Source organism: Phyllobates terribilis, unplaced genomic scaffold (assembly GCF_046119375.1).
Source record: "Phyllobates terribilis strain yellow unplaced genomic scaffold, ASM4611937v1 Scaffold_4__5_contigs__length_816908805, whole genome shotgun sequence".
In the NCBI taxonomy this organism is placed as follows: Eukaryota; Metazoa; Chordata; class Amphibia; order Anura; family Dendrobatidae; genus Phyllobates; species Phyllobates terribilis.
In genome coordinates, this window is record NW_027362764.1 from 665,914,993 (window position 1) to 665,941,086 (window position 26,094).

At 45.3% G+C, this 26,094-nt stretch overlaps 2 protein-coding genes across 5 annotated transcripts in view; both read right to left on the bottom strand.

Annotated features, from left to right (window-relative positions):
* Positions 1-26,094, bottom strand: part of LOC141265862 (uncharacterized) — a 1,005,842-nt gene that overhangs the window by 528,165 nt on the left and 451,583 nt on the right. The gene's annotated exons all lie outside the window — the stretch shown is intronic.
* Positions 1-26,094, bottom strand: part of PAG1 (phosphoprotein membrane anchor with glycosphingolipid microdomains 1) — a 203,434-nt gene that overhangs the window by 128,606 nt on the left and 48,734 nt on the right. For 2 of the 4 annotated variants that reach the window (XM_073679490.1, XM_073679491.1), the window contains exon 2: positions 7,315-7,374. The exons of the other annotated variants lie outside the window; for them this stretch is intronic. The gene's annotated coding sequence lies outside the window, so the exon portion shown is untranslated. The remainder of the gene's footprint in view (positions 1-7,314; positions 7,375-26,094) is intronic. 4 annotated transcript variants of the gene reach the window in all.

A 26,094-nucleotide genomic window follows, 5' to 3' on the forward strand; every position in this document is an offset into this window, starting at 1 on the left:
AAAAAAAAAAAAAAAACAATCCAAATGTCAGTGTTCTGGATCACATTTTCATTAGTGTTTGATCAGTGTCAGTTTTTACCAGCAGAGTTTCATCCGTGATTTTTTTAGTGAAACAATATACTGTATATAAGTTGCAAAAATTCTCCTATACATTGCAGTGTTCAAAACGGACAGCATGCGGATTACACACAAATGGAAATTCGTGCTGCCAGTGATTTTCATGGACCAATACAATTGTGTGGGTGATTCTGATTCTGATCAAAAACAGACGCATCCCTGGTTTTTCTTTTATCGACATATGGCCTGCAAAAATAAAAAAAACAACGTAGGTGTAAACAGATCCATAGACTGTAATGGTGCATGTTCTCTCTGTGAAAAACACAGAACACACACATGATAAATGGGCGTCTGAAATGCATCACAGACTATTGGAATAGTCCCTTCTGCGTATAAAGTCATCACATGGGTTCATTAGAGACAGTCGTTAATCCAACTCACTTCCGAAAAGCCATACACACAAGTCAGGCCGTCCTGCATCTCTGCAGGGAAACACGTCAACACTTCATCAGTGTGAACAAGTACATTACACTGCTTCAAATCCAGCTTCAGGTTCCACGCCCGATCGCAACTCGCAACATAACAATCATACAACAGTATCACCTTATTTTGGGGCTCTCTCTCCACCTTCTACAAAGTAGGAAGAGTGAAAGAGCAGGAGATCAGAGGGCATCCATCACATCCTCAAATCCCATCATGGATAAGGAATAATCAATTCCTGACCACATGGAAAAGGAGACATTTTGGTCCTGTGAAAAAGATAGCTAGGAGTAACCAGATTAGGAAAAATGTGGCTCCAAATAAAAAAACAGCAAAGATTTTCAAAATAAACTCACAATTATTTACAGAAGAGCCAACGTGACAGAGTGACTAAGGACAATATGGAGAAGATAGAACTAGACAAAAATAAAGCGGTAAAGAAGATGATTTACCAGTAACCACAGCTGGTGAGAAAGAAGAGGGAGGGAGAGTAGATATCACCAATAGTCGACATGTGTGACCTGTAACAGCACTACTCACTTGTCAGGTATCACGGGAACAATTTTTATTTTAAAGTCTGGCTGGTTTATTTGAGTCCTCATAAACCGCATCACAGGAAACTCAAATACAGCCCTTGTCCAGCACAAAAGTCCTTTAGCAAAGTCACACACCTCCACACACAGGACCATGTGTGAGATAATCAGGTCCCATTTTACAATGTGAACCACACCCAGGGGTGGAGATATGGTGAGCAGCCGTCCCACCCTAACTCTTCAGCTGCTCACATTAAGACCTGGCCCTATCATGGACGATTAATCCCTCTTAGTACTATGTGTACTACAGCATTACTCCATATTTTACATCACAGAGGACATTCTACTCTGTGATACATATCTCCCACCCACTAGGTGACCAGCAGCCACCTTACAGACCCCACAAGGCCCAAAACCAAAAGAAATGGGGGAGCTTTGAAAAAAAGTATGGGAGTTAGAGGAAGAGGATGTAGTGGGAAGAACCACACCTGCGATTTAGCCCTGCGACACAGGGAACATAATGTTGAGGAGTCAAAGCTGCCATGTAATCCATTTTAATATGATCATAAAGGGTTACTCCTATGTTCTCAATCAGGAGCGCACTACTTCCCCGCCAACATACTTCTTGATTCCTTGGGGAGGATGCTCCCGATTGATTGACAGTTCGGACCAGTTGCATCTTTGCGTTGCCGGTCCAAACGGTGTGCTCTCTGTTACTGCTATGTGAAGCGGCTTTGCTCTGAACTCTAGCAAGTGCTGGCTGGTATCAGGTGCCAACAGTGAGGTCCAGTGATCCCCGGCCAACTATAGAGCAGCGCATACAAGCTTTATTGGAAAGAGCTTGTAAGTACTGCAGCAGTGGCCGATCCTCTAAACAAGCAGCAAACGATAAACAAAATATACACCATCAGGACAGAACAGGGCAGAATTTTAATAAATAGTAAAGTAGAAAAATTCTTATATTAAAGAAGCATAACCAATAATATCAATCAGGACAGATGGGATTGACCCTTTAAGCTTCATATTTTACTGTCGATCTTACCCAACAAATCACCATCTGTTCGCTCACCACAACAAGGTAAAAAATATATATATATTTGTCCTTCTTTTCCAACTCTTCTTCTGATGATTCAATATTTCACCTGGTTTTATAGAGATATAAAATTCCCCACACATAGCAACAGCTGAGCACCTCCGGGGAGCTGGCATTTTGACAAATAATTATATCTTGCAATGTCACGTTAATGAGAATTTTACAAACGCGAGATCACACTGCACTTTGTCACCAAAAGAGATGAATGCCGGGAGACGATACGGTGGAAGATGATTACATTTAGTGGAGAAAGGAAACAGCTCCTTAATAAGGGGTTTATTTTAATTCTTCAAACAGTGATTTGCTTTATTAAATGAGAAAAACAAATAATGTCAGAACCGACTAAATGGCACAAGGAAAGAGATCGCCGGCTGGACACCCTACGGGCCGCGGCTGCTGTTAAGGGAAACAGATGAGGCACGTCAAGGATTTATGCCACTGGCATCAGCCCAAATCGCCAGCGTGCCTTCTTTGTAAAAATGGGCGAGTAAAATATATAGACATTCACCAGAAACGCTCTTTACCAATATAAAAAAGAAATACAAATAAAAAAATAAAGTAATGTCATTTGTCATGGCATAGAGACTGGCAAACTGACTCGTAGAAATGGGGTCAAGACTCAATTAAAAACCAGGGCACCATCTGCCCGGAAATTATATTTTCTTTTTGGTTTTGTTCACAGTTCAAAGTGTGTTATTATAAGAACCGGGTGGTTGTGGAAGGGAAAGTAGATCCCTAAAATTGTAAAGTGCTCTGGAATATGTTGGTGCTATAAAAATAAAAATTATTATTATTATTATAATCTTCATGGAGGAAGGATCTTCTGTGCCGCATTGAACGGTATGTACGAGATAGAGGAAGAGTAAAAATAAAATAAAATCAACTATTACTGCTAAAAAGAGCACAAGCCATCTACAATTTCTATACTTCCATGATTCTCATTGATTATTTATCCTTTATATTAAAAATATTTCCCCGATTGATAATGTGATTTTACGAATAAACAAAGTTGTGTGAAATACTAAATTCTATAGGGGCTGATTAAGTGGAGCTGTAATAGGATGTGGTCACTGTAGACATCCTCCTCCCGGTCTCCCAATATCATATACTACAAGGTAGAGTCAAACATTTTCTGCACTACGGTGGTATTAAGGCTTCTGTTGGCCGCACCATCACGTCATAGCTTTTCGCAGTCTCTCCGGTCACTGCTGTGCAGGTCGGAACGTGTTACGTCCGCTCATTTGTGACTGTTGAGCAGGAAACAATGGCCACCCCACCACTCGTAATTTGCATGAAAAAAGAGTAGAGTGCAGTGATCAGTATTTCATGGTCTGAGGGTGCGTCTGGTGCCGATATTTTTCCAAGACTTTGTTCATAGTATGGAGATGGTCTTCTTCCCCAAAAAAAGTGTATGATTGGATAGAGAAGTTCAAGGAAGGGCGCACAAGTGTCAGGGATGAAGAAGGAGCCGGACGTCCATCCACGTCCACGACTGATGACAACATTGAACCAATTCTGTTGTATAGATTAGTAACAGTGGATTAGGTCTCCTTAAAGAATGGAGGACGAAGATTCACGTCTGTGGAAGAGGTGAGGACACCGATGCATTCGTGGCCTACAACTTTACTTATTGTGAGAATACTGAAGCTTGATGATAGATGGGCAATGTGCATTGAAAAGCAAGGAGATCATGTTAGGTTCAAAAATTATATGTCTTTTCCGAACGTTATTTAAAATAAATTCTACGGTCAGAGTGGGGGGAATTTTTTGACGCACCCCTGTATATTTCACTATTGTGGGTTTTTTTTCCCCCTCTCTCTCCATTTTCACTTTTGACTCTATGGATACAAAATAGCTACTGTCCCATTATGTAACAAATGCCCCTGTACTGTGATACATCGTGATGCCATGCTTCGATATATCGGCAAGGGTACGGATCTTCACTTTTTTCATGATACCCAATGCAGTTGAATTGGAATCATATTGGATATGTTCAATACTATGAAAATTGGTGTAAGTTTTTGTTCATACATAAAAAAAAACATGGCTTTATCAACTCAAACCCTCCTCTAATCTGGAATGGAGAGCAAAAAGAAAAAGAAAGAAAAAAAAGGTAAAAGAAAATCTAATTTAGCAAAATATTAGAACAAAACCTATTTCTGATACTCCCAATTCTAGCAACTCTCAAAACCACATGACCTTGGTGAGACGGGGTTAGCGCTGTACGGACGTGCAGGCTTTCTTCATTTACGTTGGCGATTGAGATGCCATAATGGGCACCAAGTTGTGAAAATTTGGCCGTTGACTTGGCTTACCTCCGCAAAGGTTACATCGTGCATTGAGAATACGCAGCATCATTTTTTTCTTATTCTATAAACATGTAAAGCGCCATGGAATAAATGGTGCTATAATAATAATAAATAATAATAATAAATAATAATCATAATACTTCCATAAATGGGGGTCTTATGTTGATTACACATGAAATATATTTATTAACATTTTATAAACCTTTCTAACTTCCTATGAATGTTAATATATTAACCAATATTAATATATATATATATTTTTTAATCAAAGCTGAAGATAGAGTCTGGACATTTCTATCAACTCCACATCCCTGTTTGCCATGCTTTCAGATTGCAAGTACATATGTAGCATAGTAACTAGTGGCTAATGCAAATGTACTAGCACCCTTTTTATAGTACTGCCAACCGTACAGATGTGTTATAACAAAGCAGTTCGGCATAACTTCTGTCCATGTAACTGTCAGTCGAGACCGTTTGGGGCCCGTTGACCCTGCAGATCTTTTAGATGACGATTACAACAACCATCTGAGACCCCTACCATATAGAGGACATGCATACGTTCCACCATAGGTTTGTATGCCGACTGCTATTGTTCAATAAGCTTCATTTTAATCACGTTTCTATATATGAAGAACGTTTTGCAAAATGTTCTGCATTACGGCACAAGGGTACATTTTCGAACATTGCATTTCTGCCACGTTCTATACAAGCCGATCTGCCGTTCTCACACGGAAAGGTCACACTTTGCTATCGAGCTCTCAAACTTCTGCTAGAACTTCAAGCGTAATTGATCGCATAGATTTCAGCTGCCTCCTAGAAAACCGAGGACTGAAAGCGCAACGTCAATATCGGAGCAGCTTACAACTCTGGAATCGGCTGTACGGTTCTGTATTTCATTTTAATTAACCTCTTGCTTTATACCGGGGACGGTGGAGGGATTGTAAGGAAAATGAGGAAAAGCATCTTCACTGCCAGCACAACCATTATAATACTTCAGCATTCGGAGGAAGATAGTACGATCTTCATATCCATATATCTGCGCCTTCTCTCCGGTCACTATAACACATACACATTGCTATGCTGACGCGTTTTCATCTATATAAATTCTCAGTCGTGTGTATGGCGCGCGACTCTAAAAGTCAGGGCATTTTCCATTGTTTTGCGCTTTCATTTTTTTGGTGGAACGAGTTGTACATTGTACATTTGAATTACTCAGTTTATTTTATGTGACACACATCAAAGGCATGGACACGACCTTTAATGTAAAGGTACGTGAAAGGTCGTGAAGGGGTTAAAGAAGCACGCCCATCAAAAATTTTTATTTTTATCTTCTTAAAATATTGTACTTACAATTGCTCATTTTGCCTTTCTAATCAGTTAATTCTTCTCTTTTCCTTTAGGTTTACGACATCACGTGATTAAACACAGACTAGCTGAATCCTTAAGATCTAAGTAGGAACAGGAGGTCAATTTTCCCTGTATGAGTCATGAATCACTGCAAAGGGGGGGAGGGGGGAGGGAGCAGTTGGGTCAGGAGTTGAAGCAGGGAATGATAAATGCAGGGACAAGAGACTTCATGTTTCTACATAGAGCAGAGAAAAGAGATGAATTTGCTAGGTAGAAAAGCAAAATGAGCAATTGTAAGTACACAGAGCTATATAATATGATGACTGCAATGTATTAAGAGGATAAAAACTTTGATGGGAGGACGAGTGTTCTTTAAGCCAGAAATCTGTCTTTACTAAGTTACTAATATTTTTGCGCAACTTATAGTGCAAAAATAGTGCCTTTTGGGGTTTACAGACCAGTGCTGACCAGGTACGCCAATATAGGCGGGATAGGGCGAGATTATGCATGCCCATCAAATTCATCATACGTTATGACACAAAGGTGGCATAACTTACTTCAAAAATGTACGCTAGCCCTCGGCGACGGTGCATGCTGGATATCAGGCGCACCTGTTTTGAATTGGCGGAAGGCACTTAAAGGGGTTGTCTGGTCTTAGAGTAACTGCAAACTTGTAGCCTATGTGACTGCAGACTTGTGAATCCTCACATTGTGCGCTGTGAGGATTCTCTGATGCCAGTACCGGGAGGTCATGTGATCGCAAGGATACGATTTGTGTACTTCAGGTCACCTTACAACTAGACTGTGTCCGGCCCTTATCAATACACTGGTATTGAGTGAGGCTGCGCCCATCTAGTCCACAAGTGAACGCATGTATGCAAATCACATACCTGTGGTCACATGCCCGCCAACGGCAGCGGAGCGTTATCACAGCGTGCAGTGTGCACAATGTGAGGATCCACAAGACTGCAGTCACACAGAGTAACTGCAAACTTGTAGCCTAAGGTCGGACAACAGTTTTAATGAAACGCTCAACATAGTACACTGACGTGGTTCATTAAGACTGGTGTGCGCTACACCATTGACTAAAAAGGGGAATGTGAATACAGTTAGGCATTTTCTATATGCCATCGCAACATCACAAGCCAACAGTCTGGTGTATAAATTGAAAACTAAGACTGTTCAAGGTTATAAAAAAAATGAACTTACATCAGTGACATCTACAGGTTAAACAGGAGTACTACACTGCAGAAAAATTCCAGTTAGCATGAATTCCTGGCCATAACAACAAAAAGAGTATATAGTCAGTGCAGGTGCTCATGTACTCTGAAATCTAGGGAACCTAAAAGGTCCATTTGACCCATATTAGAAGACTAATACTACTAAAGACCCATGATTGCTGCTTCCCTGCTGGAGGTTCAGAATTAAAACCAAGAGCTTCAAGTAAATGCCACTGCAGGTATTCATTAAAAGCAATAAAAAATAAAACTTGTACCTATTGTCACTGGTATAATCCTCATTCAGGAAGATATTCAAGAAGAATGCATAAAAACATCTGAAAGACAAGCGAAGAGAAGTGTCATTTTATAGAAGACCGTGTAAATGTTCATCCTTATTTAAAGTCTAGTTTATGTATCAATTTTAGAGCAATAAAGAACAGACAAAGAACAAAAATGGACAAACCTCTGCTGCTCCAACCCAATGACCCACCTTCCAAAAAGCGCTTAAAAACAATGTTATTGATATTACGGCTTGGAGCTCTAGAGGACTCCCTGAGAAAGGCATACATGGGCTGAGAGCCCGTGAGAAAACGGTTTGTGGCGAAACCTGTCAGGTGGATACCATAGAATGTGTGGTGAAGGTTTTGTACTAATATACTGGTTTTTAATTGTGGGTTTTATATGTATGGTAACAAATAGGAGGGGTTAACTGTTTTACAAGAATCCACACAGTGTGAGCTTTATTGATTGCAGTACAGCCTAACCTCCAGGAGCAGGAAGGAAACATGTGGAGGATACCCTTCAGGTTCCTGCTGAAAGTGCTGAAGAGAGGGGGAAATTACTGCGGGAGAGATACCAGAAGACTTGATCTCAGCTGGCTTTGTTAATGGAGGAGTGCTAGCATGTGTGGAGTAGAATGTCGAGAAACACAAGCTCCTGCTGGATGAAGAAATAGAGTACTAACGCCCAGAAGTGGCATGAAGGTGAGAAGTATCAGAAAAGAGAATAAAACCTCTAATGTGTTCACCATGGTGAGTGGAGTTTGGGGTTTTCAGCTATATTTTTAATCTGTAAGATTTTGTGGAAATTTATATCACTTTGTCCCTGAAGTGATTTTCTGGACACCCATAATTTTTGTGCAAATTTTGCAACGTTTTTGTGGAACATACAATTTTATGCTCTAAAACAGCGCAAAAAATAAAAAAATAAAAAGCGCATGATGCTTTGAGCCCAAAGTACTGTATATTGGAAAAGTGTATCACTCTACATTCTTCAACATTACAGTTTCAACACCAAGATGGAAAAGTCATGGCAGCTACTTTTGCAATTGCCAACCAATCACGTCCCAGATGTGCTCGATGAAGTTAAGTCCGGAGATGCTTGGTAGCATGGTAGCACATTTTACCAATGCAAGATGCTCAAAGTAACACAAGGAAAAGTGACCTGGTGTCATGTTGAAAAATGGCTCCTGGAACACTTTGAAGAAATGGTCGTACTACTGGTTCCAAAATCAATGCAACATTGAACTACTAGTGTACATGGAACGAACACTAAGAGGGGGTCCAGCTACCATACATTATGCAACACCATACTCACCTTAGTAGTACCAGTGTGACATTCCCTCATGAAGGCCTCTTCTTGTCATTGCCTACATGGTTTCCATACTGACCTCCAGCTATCATTGCATCTAAGACAAAAGCAGAACTCATCACTAAAGAGGAGGGACTTCCATTCCAGTCTCCACCTGAAGACCACATGGGCAACGCCATGAATAAACCTCCACGAGGAAATATCACAACAGGGTTATGGTGGGGGGTGGCAAACTGTATGGTAGCCGGACTCCTCTAGTCTTCATTCCAGGTAAACTAACAGCACAGCGTTACAATGATTTGGCCGTGGAACCGACGGTACAGCCATTTCTTTAAAATGTCCCTGAAACCATTTTTCAGTATGACAACACCAGGCCACAAATTACTCGTGCTACTGAGAGCAGTCTTCGTGGCCTAAATGTGCTACTATGGCCTGACGAGTTTCCAGACTTGTCTTCCATTGAACACATCTGAGATGCAGTTGGTCAACTATTTCAAAAGGGAGCTGCCAGCAGGGGATCTTTATTCTCTCAAGTTCATTCAGCACTGCAGAACATTCCTCCGATAACCATTAATAATCTCACAGTCAAGGTGTGTAGGTGTGGGATTTTTTGTGCATGCTGCTCATATTCAATACTGAATAAATCGAAGTGTTTTAAAAAATTTGTTTCCATTTTTTCATCATTTGCATATCATTGCAAAAAGCCTCTTCAGAGAGGAAAAAGAAAACTAGAACTCTAGCGCCACCTACTGGAAGTAGCAATCCTTAAACGCCAAGAATGAACCTTTAATAAGCCTTGCCACATGGCTTAGGATGAGAAGCCAAACCAGAAACTCCATTTGCAGACATGCAAGTCAAACTGTTTTCCTATCATTTATGCAAAGCAGGAGGTCCAATCTGGCTAGGTGAGAAACCTCTGACAAGGGATCTAAGGGGTAATGTTACTACTTGTGCAGTAAGGAGACTTTTAGGTCATAACCTGCTCCTCTGGGAACTTACATTTTAAATAGCCTCTTTAGAGAGGAAAACGCTATGAAACATGTATCTACAAATACGTCAAGGCTTGTTAAAAATCCTCTTTTTCTCTGAAGAAGCTATTTGCATATTCAAATTTCCAGAGGAGCACTGCATGGCCTATAAGTCTCCTTACAGCATTCTCCACAAGGAGAAACATTACCCCTTAAATTTCACATCATTAACATGTCTATCGAGCCTGCGATTTCCATAACTCCATGACTTGGTGGTGCAATTTTAACGTTGAGGAGCGTATAATACAATGAATCACCCCTTTAACATCATACCAATAGCCATTTTGAAACTAAACTATGTAATAATAAATGCACAAACGTCTAATGCAAATTTTTCCCATGAACAGTTTGTTACTACCAGTTTGAAGGACTCTTGAGAAAAGTACTGGCAAGTTAGGGAGGATATGAATCTCCATTTTTATTTCAATAATTTCTATAAGAGTTACATAGATTACCACCTGCACTTAGGAGCTTGTACTTTGTTCCACATTACATCCCCAATAGTCTAGAATTCTTGCTACTGGTATAAAAAATGAATACAAAAAAATGTCGTCATCAGGATCAATAATTGTTCTCATCAGACAGTCAATAAAGTAGAAACTCACAACCTGCTCCTTTAAAAGGGTTTCTACATGTCTAAGGGCTCCATGCCACATATTATATGTTTATTAATAAATATAATTTATTATTTAAAAGACATCGCTCAGAAAACCATAGCGCTGGATTCCCATTGCTCGGTTACCTTTGTATATCAGGGACTTTCCATAAATCAGCCTTCACAGTACAGCAAATTGTTTGGGAAATTCAGCAAGCTCAGCAGAATCAGCCACTGGCCATAGACATTCAGCTGAAGCGGACAGTGACAGAACACAGCGCCGCGGATTTACATATCCCATACATCATTCTCAACAAGAACACTTGGGTTATTAGTAACAGCCTGAAAATACATCACATCTGTACAATTATACCTTATACCTTTATATACTACATACTCTATATAGGTAGAATATTAAACAGGACCTGTCACCAGGTCAAAAAGTGGCCAGGTTTTGCTTTTATTTTATTACCACTGCTTCAGAGCATGCTAGTATTTTTTACATCCTCCATAGGGTTTCAGAAATATGGCCTTTTTATTTAGCGCTGCTTTTTGTGATCTTCAGGGGCGTTGCTCACATGGTAATTATACAGATCAGTCTGAAGACATGCCCCTGAGAATCCTGTCAGCCACGCCCCCTTGGTGAATAACATAAAAATTAGCATTACATGAAAAAGCCCTCATTTTGGAACTGAGAAGAGGAAATCCTGTTCCCCTACTTATGTAGCACAATCCCAGAGGACAATATACAGCAGTACTGAGCAATGTAGCAGTGAATCTGACGCGCCCCTGGGCCTGTGTCGCGCTGCGGTGCGCACGCGGGAGCTTACCCGGAGCCGGATCCGTGGAGGGTTGTAATCTCGTGGCGGTGACCCGGTCCGTGCCCAGGGAGTCAAACTAGACGGCAGTCTATTAGTAGTAAATAGTTGATGACTACGCCACCCGTTGAGTGCAGCCAGGAAGCTGCTGCTGCAGGGCAGACTGCTGAGGCCGGTGGTAGGATTGTGCAGCGTGATAGTATAACCCCCAACGGGAGGGGTATGGCCTCAGGGCAGCCGACGTGGATGATGGGGGTAGCAGGAACCACTCAGAGACGGTACGGTGTAGTTCAGGGTCTTTACTGGTAACAACGACAGACCCTCCCGGAGTACTTGCTAGCAAACGGGGCCTGGTCAGTCTTTGAGCAGATGGGATCTCCCCTGGCCAGGCGTAGTTGTAGGCCTCCCAAACTGACTGTACTCTTCTGGCTACCTTGCTAGAAGCTGATGTAAGTAGCCCACGTCCCTGAGTGTACCGTGTGGTGCTCACCCGTATGGCCGGTGACTCGGGGCCTTCTAATGGCTTCCGCTCCACGATGGCGGTGCTGGTCCCACGCGTGTGACCGTGCCTTCGGGCTTCTGGGCCAGAGGACCTGAAATCCCCTGCCCGACGGATTCTGCTGCTGGGTAGGAGTTAGTCCCCACAGCCTCGGACTCCGGGTCCGGTAAAGAATCTTCTTAGTCAGGGCGAGCTCTGTAGCTGCCAGCCCCTGACTCCTTGTAACTCTGCTGTTTCCTATGCTGCTTCTCTTCTCCACTCTCCTTGTCTGACTCACCCTGCCTCAGCCCCGGGTTTATACAGGGGAAGTTCTTCCCCTCCCAAGACTGGGCAGGAGGTGTGGCATGCACAGGATCCCTGACCAAAGGACCTCCCACCTGCTCTCAGACATAATATCTCTATCACTGTGGCAACCAGACCCCTGGGGTGTCACATTCCCCCCTAGTGAAATTTAGTACTCCGGGACTAAACACATTTAGAAAAACATAACAAAGTATAACAATAACAATACTATAAGAAAAACACATAAGATGGTTACGGCGTGTCCGCAACCGGATGCAGTCTTTGAAGAAAAGCAAAGGTGTCCATTTCACCAACACAGGGAGACGTAACCAGGTAGGGGTCTGTCCTACCCCGAGTCCTTAACAGTCTCTAGTCCATCCTGGGTTACGCTCCAACTATATACAAGGATTCCCGGTAAATCCACCAAGGTTTCCTAAAAATAACTAGAAACACAAAATTATACACAAGCAACAAGACACAGAAAAACATAAATAAAACAATTTATACACTTTAAATTCTCCAGCGTGCGGGTAACTGGCCTCTAGTGGCCCGAGTGGACCTACGGAGCTGACTGTCTGGCCCTGAACTACAGGGTGTAGGAGCTGTCAAGGGTAAACTGGGCAGCTGTCTACCGGCTCTTTGTCTCACTAGGGGTACGGCAGGCTCACTATAAGCAGAGGGTTGATTCTCCTGTTCTGCTTGTGTGGAGTCTTCTGCCTCCTGGACCGGCTGTTCTTCCAGCTCTACCCGTTGCTCCGTAGGTTCTTGGGATGATGGTTGGAGGAAGGTGAGTACGGGTACCACAACTGCACCATTGACTTGAGTCCAAGACTGAGGAAAGTCCCCGAGCACGGTACTAACCATATCTTCCCTTTCTTCCACGGGTCGATGGTCTTCTTGTTCCTCTTCAGGGTTCCTCAGTTGTTCGGGACACTTCTTCAGGTGGTCCCGGGATACAATGGCTGTGGTTTCCTCTCCGTCTTTACTGATGGTACAGACCTTCGGGTTCTCGTGGCTTGAGGGCAGTACGGTGTACGGGTCCTTCTCCCACTGGTCGTCCAACTTGTGGAGCCGTCTCTTCCTCTTCAAGACCTGCTCTCCGGGTACCAGGGGAACAGCGGGAGCATACTGGTTGTAAGTTTTCTCTTGTCTTTCCCTAGCCTGACAGAGACTTCGCTCCACGCTCTCCTGTACTCTCCGGTACTGCTGCTGCCTCTCTGTGTCCCAGTCTGTTTCTGGTGAAGTGTCCTCGGGGGTCAGGACTCCCATTTCCAGGTCAACAGGTAACTTACCAGGTCTTGCCCTCATTAGGTAAGCCGGGGTACAGTTGGTGGAACCTACCGGGATGTGGTTGTATAGGTCCACCAGATCGGGCAACTTTTCAGGCCACAGACTGCGTTCTTCCAGGGGCAACGTTTTTAGAAGATCCATTACCACCTGGTTCATTTTTTCACAAAGTCCATTAGTCTGCGGATGGTAGGGTGTCGTCCTTATCTTCCGGCAGCCATACAGACTGCAGAATTCCTGAAAGACCTCCGCTTCAAAGGCAGGTCCCTGGTCCGTCAGCACTTGGTCCGGGTACCCGTGTGGACGGCAGAAGTGCTGCTGGAAGGCTCTAGCTGCTGTTTGAGCCGTTAAGTCCTTGACGGGGACGACAACCAAGAACCGGGAGTAATGATCCACGATGGTTAACGCGTAGACGTAGCCACTTCTGCTTGGGGTCAGTTTTACATGATCCAAGGCTACCAGTTCCAACGGTTGCCGGGTGACGATGGACTGCAGGGGAGTCTTCTGGCTGGCTCGGTCCTTCCTTCTCAGGTTGCACGGGCCACAATCTCTGCACCACTTCTCGATGGTTCCCCTCATGCCTACCCAGTGGAACCGCTCGCGCAGCAGGAACTCCAGCTTTTTCCACCCAAAGTGTCCAGCTCCGTCGTGGTATGCCTCCATCACCATGGCTGCGTCTCTTCGTGGCACCACTACTTGCCAGAGTAATTCATGCGTCCGGGAGTTAACCATTCTGCGGCACAACTTCCCTTTGTAAAGGAACAGTCGACTCTTCTCTGCCCATAGTTGTTTGGCTTCCTCCGGAGCGTCTGGTTCAAGGCGAGCCTCCGGCCGAGTCAGCATCTCCTTCACCAGTCGGACGGCAGGGTCGCTGTCTTGCGTTTCCGCCCAGTTGTAGTGGGGTAAGGGGTTCAACGTAGCAGCCTGCTTACTCCTTACCCGGTGGGAATACTGAATAGTCCCATGACGGTGGAACGCAGGGAGTTCAACTTCTTCCAGTCCCTCCGGATCTTCTCCTCCGTCCGGCAGGTTGGGCATCCTGGACAGGGCGTCCGCGTTGGTATTGGAGCGTCCTGCCCGGTATTTAATTGTGAACTCGTAGTTGGACAGACGGGCCATCCACCTCTGCTCCAGGGCACCGAGTCTTGCCGTGTCCAGGTGTGTCAGCGGGTTGTTATCCGTGTACACGGTGAACCGGGAAGAAGCGAGGTAATGCTTAAAGCGCTCAGTGATTGCCCATACTACGGCCAGGAACTCTAACTTAAATGAGCTGTAATTCTCGGGGTTCCTTTCGGTGGGTCGCAGTTTTCGGCTGGCGTAGGCGATTACTCGTTCCTTCCCCTGCTGGATCTGGGACAGTACGGCTCCTAGCCCGATGTTACTGGCGTCGGTGTAGAGGATAAAGGGCTGGCTATAATCCGGGTACGCCAGGATTTCGTCCCCCGTGAGGGCCATCTTCAGCTGGCGGAAGGACTCTTCTTCCAGCTCTTCCCATTTGAAGGGCGGCTTCTGGTTCTTGGCCTTCCGGGACTGGCCTATCAGGAGGTCCTGCATAGGTGCTGCCTTTTTGGTGAAACCGGGAATAAACCTTCGGTAGTAGCCTACCAACCCGAGGAACTGCCGCACTTCTTTTACGCTGGAGGGGCTTGGCCATCCCTTAATTGCGGTGCTCTTATCGGGGTCGGGAGCCACTCCGTCAGCGCTCACCACGTGTCCCAGGTACTGCACCTTTGGTTTCAGGAGGTGACACTTGGAGGGTTTCACCTTTAGGCCGTAACTCGCCAGAGCCTCGAACACTTCCGCCAGGTGTTTCAGGTGGTCCTCATACGTCTTGGAATATACGATGACATCGTCCAGGTACAACAGGACCGTCTCGAAGTTTCTGTGGCCCAGACAACACTCCATTAGGCGTTGGAAGGTTCCTGGTGCGTTGCAGAGTCCGAACGGCATGCAGGTGAACTCGCTAAGTCCCATCGGGGTGGTGAATGCGGTCTTCTCCCGGTCCGCCTCTGCTACAGGAACCTGCCAGTACCCGCTAGTGAGATCCAAGGTAGAGAAGAAGTTAGCAGATCTTAAAGCAGCCAATGACTCCTCTATCCTTGGTAAGGGGTACGCATCCTTGTGTGTGATACGGTTGATTTTCCGGTAATCTACACACATCCTCATGGTGTTGTCTTTCTTTTTGACTAAAACTAATGGGGCTGCCCAGGGGCTACAACTATCCCGGATTACCCCAGCCTCCTTCATATCTCTAAGCATCCCCTTGGCGTGTTGGTAATGTGCAGGGGGTACGGGTCGATACCTCTCTTTTATGGGAGGATGATCTCCCGTGGGGATGCGATGTTCTACCCCCTTGACTCGCCCGAAGTCTAACGGGTGTTTACTAAACACTCTCTCATACTCTTGAACCACCCGATAGACTCCTTGTTTCTGATGTGAGGGAGTGGAGTCAGTACCCAAATGTAGTTGCTGACACCAGTCCTCCATGTCTTTCTTAGAGCCGTTACCTTCCTCCGGGTGAGATGGAGGCAAGGGTTCCACAGATTGTATAGAACTTTGATTAGTGGTATATAATTTGGCTAGCGTGGCATACCGGGGCAGGTACACTTCCCTCTCCCCGATATTTATTATGCGAATGGGCACCCTCCCATGGCGTACATTGACCACCCCCCGTGCTGTCAAAATGGTGGGCCTACTGTCTGAGTAAACTGGTTCTACCATTGCCTGGTAATCTCTACCTCTCAGACCAATAGCTGCCCGGCACCAAATCATCATTTCACTTTTTGGGGGCATGGCAATAGGAAAAGGGTCACACATTCTTACGCTACCAATCTCACCGCCGGAGAGTTCCACTTGTTGCCGTTGCATCAGTGCCCGGATCTCTTTCTGGAGCACCCGCTGCTCGCCGGAGCTGGCATTCTTGGCAACCTGCTGTAAAAGGAAAATCACCTCTGCAAGACAATTTTCAATTACATTAGTTCCTAGAGTTATTTTTGGGTGACTCTCATGTTTATCGATATCTACAATGATCAGTCCCTGTGCGGCCAGTTCGACTCTACCAATTTTGATGGTCACCTCTTTAAATCCGATCTGTGGCACGGGCTGACCATTGCTGGTGATGATACTCAAGTCGTCGTCGGGGTAGCGGGTAATATCCGAGTCATTCCAGTACTGCTTGAAGAGCACGTACGGGATGGTGGTGACCTGTGACCCGGTGTCCAGTAGGGCACTCATGGGAATGCCATCCAGTACCACAGGCAAGACTGGACGTCCTCCCACATATCTGTCGCGCCAGTTCGATGGGCCTGGTGATCTTTTTCCTGGGGGTTGGCCCTCTACCCCAGGTTGTGCCCGTTTAAAGAACAGTACCTTGCCATATGTCCGGGTTGATTGCAGCGGCGGCAGATGGGTCGTCCGTCCTCACTGTATCGGTCACTGGGTCTTCCTCTGGCCGGTGGGGTCCTCCTTGGTCGACGCCACGGGATGTCCTCCGGTCCGGATGCCAGCTGGATCTTCCCTGGGGTGGAAACCTGTAAAGACTGCACAGTTCGGGTTAGCGCAGCAACGCTCTTAGCTAGCTCTTGGACCTGATGGTGTAGGTCTGGAGCCGGGTCATTGTCCAAAGCCTGCGCATCAGCTCCCACAGGCCCTGCTGACAAGGGCGCCGCCTCCTGGTAGTAAGTGGTAGTGGGGCGTCTGTGGGTCACAACGCCACCTGGTGCCGGTTCTCGGAGCACCCGGATGGCTCTGTCCTTGAACTGTGCAAAGTCCAGATGGGGATCCTGTAAGGCCATTGCCCGCAACTGGGTTCGGTGGGCATTGCAATATAAACCCTCTATAAATTGTTCAGTCAACAGCCTGTCCTCGTTTCCCACCCCATCAGGGTCGGTCTGCTTTATGGCCCTCAGGGCCTCTTGTAGGTTTAGTGCATAGTCCCTTATACTCTCATGCGCTCGCTGCTTGCACCCGTAGAATCTAAGCTTAATCTCGGCTGAGGTGCGGGTATCAAAGGTGTCCTTCAGCCGGGTTAGTATCCCTGCGACAGTCTTCCTCCCAGGTGGCCAGGATTTTACTTCCCTTTTGGCTGCCCAGGTTAGTTGGGCCACCAGGATGCTCACTTTTTGCTCCTCTGTGAGGGGGTACATCTGGAAGAGGCTATCCAGCTTTTCTCTAAAGTCATGCAGGGTATGTGACTCCCCTGAGTACTGGGGTAGCCAAGCTGCTCCCGGGATATAGGGCATGGTGAAGGGCATAACTGCAGCAGCGGTAGCGCTGGCGGGGGTTGAGGCAGTGAAGCTCTCCTCCGTATCCGACATCTTCCTCCCCCCTAGTGGACCGTGGCCTACCTTGCGATGATCCTCTTCCGTAGGCCGCGGCTCCGCAGTGGATCGTCAGGGTTGAGGACCTTCCGTTGCGCTCCTGTGACGTCGGCGTCTGCTGGGCTCCTTCCAGGACCTTACGCAACGTCCGGACGTGAGGCGGGGCTTCAGTTCTCGCGCGCTTTCGGAGTCCACGCCCCTCTTCTTCCCGCGCGGCGTCCTCAAGATGGCGTCCAATGGCGGGAAAACTCCACGGATGGCGGGAAGAAGGTCGAAGATGGCGCCGGATGGCGGGAAAACTTCGCGGATGGCGGGAAGAAGGTAGAAGATGGCGCCGGATGGCGGGAAACCTTCACCACTGGTAAGTTTGAACAGTCTTTGCTTTTCAGGCACGCAGTACCCGGTGGTTGCGGGCACGAAATCCTGCCGACTACGCCAAAGTTGACGCGCCCCTGGGCCTGTGTCGCGCTGCGGTGCGCACGCGGGAGCTTACCCGGAGCCGGATCCGTGGAGGGTTGTAATCTCGTGGCGGTGACCCGGTCCGTGCCCAGGGAGTCAAACTAGACGGCAGTCTATTAGTAGTAAATAGTTGATGACTACGCCACCCGTTGAGTGCAGCCAGGAAGCTGCTGCTGCAGGGCAGACCGCTGAGGCCGGTGGTAGGATTGTGCAGCGTGATAGTATAACCCCCAACGGGAGGGGTATGGCCTCAGGGCAGCCGACGTGGATGATGGGGGTAGCAGGAACCACTCAGAGACGGTACGGTGTAGTTCAGGGTCTTTACTGGTAACAACGACAGACCCTCCCGGAGTACTTGCTAGCAAACGGGGCCTGGTCAGTCTTTGAGCAGATGGGATCTCCCCTGGCCAGGCGTAGTTGTAGGCCTCCCTAACTGACTGTACTCTTCTGGCTACCTTGCTAGAAGCTGATGTAAGTAGCCCACGTCCCTGAGTGTACCGTGTGGTGCTCACCCGTATGGCCGGTGACTCGGGGCCTTCTAATGGCTTCCGCTCCACGATGGCGGTGCTGGTCCCACGCGTGTGACCGTGCCTTCGGGCTTCTGGGCCAGAGGACCTGAAATCCCCTGCCCGACGGATTCTGCTGCTGGGTAGGAGTTAGTCCCCACAGCCTCGGACTCCGGGTCCGGTAAAGAATCTTCTTAGTCAGGGCGAACTCTACAGCTGCCAGCCCCTGACTCCTTGTAACTCTGCTGTTTCCTATGCTGCTTCTCTTCTCCACTCTCCTTGTCTGACTCACCCTGCCTCAGCCCCGGGTTTATACAGGGGAAGTTCTTCCCCTCCCAAGACTGGGCAGGAGGTGTGGCATGCACAGGATCCCTGACCAAAGGACCTCCCACCTGCTCTCAGACATAATATCTCTATCACTGTGGCAACCAGACCCCTGGGGTGTCACAAATCCAGCACAGGAGTGGGATAGACATTTACTATAAAGCAGCAGTGTCTTTCCCAGTCTCTCTGATCCTGCTTATTTCTTACCTCCACTTATAACCTGAAGTCGGTAGATTGCACCCTGTTCCCTCAGTAACTTGTTGAGGTCAAGATGGATTTAAGCAGCATTTCACTGCAAAGAAGTTCATGAGGCAGAAGAAGAAGAAAAATGTGGCTGATAAGTGAAGAAAGAGGCATTTTCTCTAATGAGATTAAGAAGTTTCTTATATTTACTTTCTAAATACAACGTTTGTTGAAATGACAGTGTTGCAATACAGACATTGATATTTCAGAATTCACCAGGGTTGGATACATTTTAACCTGCCTAAGCTCACTTTTCCTATTATGACAATGTGCATAATTTCATGAGGTTTTACATATATAATTGTCCATGGTCACCAAAACACACAAAACAAAAACAACCGCTGCTGCACATCTAGCAAGTGACCGCAGAGGTTGTCACAAAATAGGGCAGTGACATCACTTCCGCTCCCAAAAGCCTGAAGGGGGGCAGTAGTGCACCAATGGAATTATTGAGGAACAGACTATAAACATTTGCGTCTCACCCTCTACTAATTCGGGATGTGTAAGAAAAGGTAACAATGACGATTACTTGCCCACATCCAAGTAAGTGGACTTCATCATAAAACACTTGGAGCCAAGAAAAAATAAAAAACAAAAAAACAGAAGGCGGCAAAATGTAAACATTTTTGCCCTCAATAGAGCCATCAGACATCTCATATTGGCCGGGTAGCGGATGCTTGGTGATACATCTTACAAACTACAGCCGTGGTTTTAGCCGGGACTAGTTGAAGGCAGTATTCATGTGCTAGAATGGCGCCAGGCATTATAATTTCAGTCAACGTAAATTTGAGTGAATAAAAAAAAAATTAATTTCCGATCGTATATTGACTTATTCAGGGCTACAACTCGTAGTTTTCTGCTTTCTTAGTATGGAGCAACATGACCTCTGCACACTGCCATACAGCCCCCATTGATTGCCTTATTTATGGTGATAGCATACAGTATCTGATGGAGTATACCGCAATTCATAGTGAATCAGAGGCAAATGGGGGTACAGCAAAGATCCCATGCATTTAAATGAGCATGAGGGTCCCAACAGTCGGACCACCACTAGCTATAAATAAGTTATTGGATAGGTGACAACTTACAAACGTAGTAGAAACCCTTTAAGAGGAATCTGTCCGTATTTTTTTGCTATGTAATCTGATAGCAGCATGATGTAGGAGGAGACCCTGATTCCAGGGATGTGTTATTTATTTGGCTGTGTTTTTGTTTAAATAAAACCAGTGTTTTATCCACTGGAGAGTATCACTACAGGACTAGGTGTCTCGTGCCTCCTGGTCCAACCACTCACCCCCAGCGCTGATTAGCAGCTTTTTTTCAATGAACAGTGTACACAGGAAGATGCCAATCAGTGGTGTGGACAGTGTTATACAGGGCTCAGCATTCAGAGCACTGCTTTCCGGTGTGCAGTGAGCACTGCTGTGCCTTTCCGGTGTGCAGTGAGCACTGCTGTGGCTTTCCGGTGTGCAGTGAGCACTGCTGTGCCTTTCCGGTGTGCAGTGAGCACTGCTGTGGCTTTCCGGTGTGCAGTGAGCACTGCTGTGGCTTTCCGGTGTGCAGTCATCCCCTCAGTCTGTAAAAAGAATGTAAAAAGAATGGAAATGTTGCCTCTACTATCATGGACACTCTTTGACTTGGAAAAGATTCTTCTGTATAAAGTATATGTGGTACACTTTTTAACATGTGCCTTGATGTGCATTGTTCTAGACTGTGATCTGTACACATTTGGTCTCACACATGATCTCTTGGGTACTGCCCAGTGAATCATTCGATTCGCACTCAGTATGTCCATTAGGCATGTTCTTTCTTTATGTACTATTTTTCAAATGTCATTGTGACATATGTGCATATGTGAGCTTACATACCCAATTGCAAGATAGGTCCATTTTTTTCACTTTTAGTTTTTGTGTGGTACTTTTGGATGGTACTGTGGCCTGTGCCCGGGGGCACTGTGTGGGTTATTTCCTCTGCGGTACGCCCACTGCAGGTTTTCATCTATAGAATGAATGACCCACACCTCCTTTTGGATGTGGATACTGTGTGGATTGATTCTGTGGTGGTGTTTTGCGGGGTGGATGCCTGCTGGAGTGCTTTCGGTCTGTGATTGTGCAACTGGCACAAGTTCTCAGCGGAATGTATGAAGAGACGAGACTCCGGTAAAATGGCGCCGGCAGGCACATGTGCGCTGAAACAGTCTGTCTATGGACGGGCAAAGGCCTCCGTCATTTCCGGCATGCACCTATGACGTCAGATGGGAATTTCCCTGGATGCATGCCTGAATGGAGAGCTGGATCTCGTGCTTCCGGAAACACTGTGACAGCGCGGACATTGGACGGGGACACGTATAAATGTGGTGAGGCATGACTCTTTACACTACACACTCCCCTTGAGAAAGCACTGAGTGTGCAAAACGCGCGTCGGGGCATTACTTGTGGTGCGGAACCGGGCACTTTTACATTCCTGATGGGTAAGTTTGATACCTTAAACTGGTGCTCCTATTTGGGAGGGCATTAGTTTATAACTCTTTTGCATAGACTTATATTATTTTTGGAGTTGTATTGGTATATCCAACAGTAAGGTTCATCTCGAGGTGAGCCCTATTAAGGGACTTTTTCTGTATCCTCACACCCTATGTCTCCTATTGAATGGAGAGGTGGGGCTTATTATTGAAAAAAAAAAAACCCTCCTATGACTACTAATCTATATGTATGAGATCTTAATATCGGGGATGTATCCTGGTCCATACGTGCCCACATTTTTTTTGACTCATCCTTTCCTCTTAAAAAAGTTTTTAATCATTTGTGGTTTTGGAAAATGAATTTTTAAAATATTTCAATAAAGAATGTTATTATAAATATTTGCAAGTGGTATTGGGATTTATTCCAAGTTTAGGTTGTATTATTAGGGATCCACTGCATAGTTTTGTTTATATTTACTAAATGGGGAGGTATGACCAAGTTGATCTCCAGCCAATATCTATTATATATGTCTTTGGAATAGTGTTTTGCACTGCTAGATTTGCAGCAGAGAAAACTATGATTCCAACAGAACTACTGCACCCAGAAAAATAAGTGATACATAGCTGGAATCAGCATGCTCCTGTCAGATTACATAGCAAAAATCTGATGACAGATTCCCTTTAAGAGATTGAGCATAGCCTTATGACTCCAAACAAAACAGTAGTAAAATAGCTAGCGTCATGTTATGGAGAACATTTAGTTTTAATCAATGGCAACGGTATTGGAGCATTACTGGCAACGTTAATAACCTCACCACTGTGTCTCTGTTTGAGCTCAGTCTTTGGCACAGACATTCTGCCGTCTTAGATATACAGCCCAAAATCTTCAGCACTTTTTAAAAATAAAACCACATATAAGACATTGTAGTATTTTACACATCTGTCTTGGCAGGGCTTCATCACCTTCCCCAATGGCTGCTGCCCTCTGCTGTGCTCCACGCCAGGTTTTACAAGTGGCCCGATGTGCTTCCATCTTATCATCTGCCTAGGTCTATATAAAAGGACTACATAAGGCCCACTAAGACACACACCTGTATCTTGGTATTAAGACTTGGACTTAGAACAGGCATATCAAACTCAAACACACAGACCTCCAAAATAAAAAAAAGCTTGGACAAAGTCACGGGCCAACGTTGATATTTATTAAAAAAAATAACATTATATGTTATTTAATAGCAGTAAAAAGCATATGGCCTAATAAAGGATAAAAACCTTGAATTAATACAGATAATAAAGTATGATGCCAACAAGTGACTCCCAAACACAGTACGATACCCCCACAGTGAATTCCTTCACACGCACAGTATGATGACCCTACTTTACCACCCCCAACAAAGTATGGTGACCCAACTGTGATCGCCCCACATAGTCCTCCATACAGTATAATGGGCCCCCCATAGTCCTCCATACAGTATAATGGGCCCCACACAAGCTTCCATACAATATAATGGGCCCCTCATAGTCCTCCATACAGTATAATGGGCCCCTCATAGTCCTCCATACAGTATAATGGGCCCCTCATAGTCCTCCATACAGTATAATGGGCCCCTCATAGTCCTCCATACAGTATAATGGGCCCCTCATAGTCCTCCATACAGTATAATGGGCCCCTCATAGTCCTCCATACAGTATAATGGGCCCCTCATAGTCCTCCATACAGTATAATGGGCCCCACATTGTCCTCCATACAGTATAATGGGTCCCACATAGTCCTCCATACAGAATAATGGGCCCCACATTGTCCTCCATACAGAATAATGGGCCCCACATTGTCCTCCATACAGTATAATGGGTCCCACATTGTCCTCCATACAGTATAATGGGTCCCACATTGTCCTCCATACAGTATAATGGGTCCCACATTGTCCTCCATATAGTATAATGGGCCCCTCATAGTCCTCCATATAGTATAATGGGCCCCACATTGTCCTCCATACAGTATAATGGGCCCCACATTGTCCTCCATACAGTATAATGGGCCCCACATTGTCCTCCATACAGTATAATGGGCCCCACATTGTCCTCCATACAGTATAATGGGTCCCACATTGTCCTCCATACAGTATAATGGGTCCCACATAGTCCTCCATACAGAATAATGGGCCCCACATTGTCCTCCATACAGTATAATGGGCCCCACATTGTCCTCCATACAGTATAATGGGTCCCACATTGTCCTCCATACAGTATAATGGGCCCCTCATAGTCCTCCATATAGTATAATCGGCCCCACATTGTCCTCCATACAGTATAATGGGCCCCACATTGTCCTCCATACAGTATAATGGGTCCCACATTGTCCTCCATATAGTATAATGGGCCCCTCATAGTCCTCCATACAGTATAATGGGCCCCACATTGTCCTCCATACAGTATAATGGGCCCCACATTGTCCTCCATACAGTATAATGGGTCCCACATTGTCCTCCATATAGTATAATGGGCCCCTCATAGTCCTCCATATAGTATAATGGGCCCCTCATAGTCCTCCATACAGTATAATGGGCCCCTCATAGTCCTCCATACAGTATAATGGGCCCCACATTGTCCTCCATACAGTATAATGGGCCCCACATTGTCCTCCATACAGTATAATGGGCCCCACATTGTCCTCCATACAGTATAATGGGTCCCACATTGTCCTCCATACAGTATAATGGGTCCCACATAGTCCTCCATACAGAATAATGGGCCCCACATTGTCCTCCATACAGTATAATGGGTCCCACATTGTCCTCCATATAGTATAATGGGCCCCTCATAGTCCTCCATATAGTATAATGGGCCCCACATTGTCCTCCATACAGTATAATGGGCCCCACATTGTCCTCCATACAGTATAATGGGCCCCTCATAGTCCTCCATATAGTATAATCGGCCCCACATTGTCCTCCATACAGTATAATGGGTCCCACATTGTCCTCCATACAGTATAATGGGCCCCACATAGTCCTGCATACAGTATAATGGGGGGCAGTGCTAGGGTTGCGGGCCAAATAGAATCACCTAGCAGACCAGATTTCGCCCAGGACCAGAGTTTGACATGTGTGGCTTAGAGGATCTACGTCATAAGCAAAGCCCCACAATATAGTGATTTTTACCGTTGTTTGAAATTCTCCAAAAAACTTATACTAATTTTTTTATTATTATTATTGAGTGCAGTAACCTGAAGATATCGGTCATGGATTATCAGCAGGCGCCACATATCACAAGTTTTTAGATAACCTGTGGATAAAACTTTTACATAATTTATTATATGAAATCTCAATCGTGAGATCCATTTGCTGGAAAGGGTTTCCATGTGAAGTCGTCTTCTGACTTATTCCAAATACGAGTGGAAAAAAAAATGCAGAATTTCTTTTTTTTGATGAAAAGTGCTGCAAAGCACATTCAACCAGGAGTCAAAAAACAAAGAATAAGGTCTGGTGTCATCTCCTACCGCGCGGTTTTATCTGTTCTCTGATAGCAGTATATTCTTGTTTCCATGGAGATGGCGAATACTGCTAAAGCAAATAATCATCATTAAAGCGCAGTGTGTACAGAGCCAATGTCTGATCTAAAACCCACATCATAGGCCGATGCAAATAAGTACAGTAAGCACAATAAGGCGACAATACCAAATTGTAAAAGATCTAGTAAAAGGCGGCTATCATCAAAACAGGCGAGAGAAGAAAAGAAACATTTTACGTGGAGTGTTACTATAGGTGCAGCGATGCCATAAAGCAGAATGTGCCTTCACGAGAACAAATGAGTACACCCTTTTTAAAATCTATGATGTCATGTATCAAATCATAAAAAATATAATCTAGTTCTTAGATCTTAGGGTATGTTCAAACACTGCATTTTTGTAGCTACGTAAAATAAGAGTGTTTTTTTTGTAAAATATCTTGTTGCCTTTTTTTTTTTTTTTTATGGGTGAAAACCACTGCAAAAACGCCGAAAGGAATATGGTGCATCTCAGCAAAACACAGAAGGGCTCAAAATACGCACATGAAAAGAAAACCGCAGCTTGTGCATCAGATTCCACAAATTTCATCGATTATTCCGGAACTGTAAAACGTTGCGTATCTTACACACCAAATATGCTGCATAAAACACACTGCAAAAATGACACGTGTGAACATACTCTTATATTTAGGGGATGAACAACACTTGATAAATCACTCTGTGTCCTTGACATGCAGAATTAATGTGTGAAAAATTAAGTACACCCCCACGAAGGAACAGGTTGTAGAACCACCTTTAGCAGCAAACCACTTGCAGTCTCTCACATCGTTTTAAATGAAATGCGGTCAATTTTTCAGTAAAACATTGCTTAAACATCATCTACCACTAGTCTGGGGCTGCCCTTTTTATTTAATAAGAGTGGGCAGCTCCACATTCATGATTTTCCAAGTTATTGTCACAAGTGCTTATAAGTCACCCTAATACCTGTGAAAGGGCTCAAACTTATCACTCTCATTGTCAGGATCCCACAACAAGGATGTTCGGTCCTGACTTTTACTAAAAAGTCAGGCCCTTTTGGGGGGTATTAGGGTAACCCTGAGACAGCACAAGTGAAGGGGGGCTGAAGACAGGTTGCTA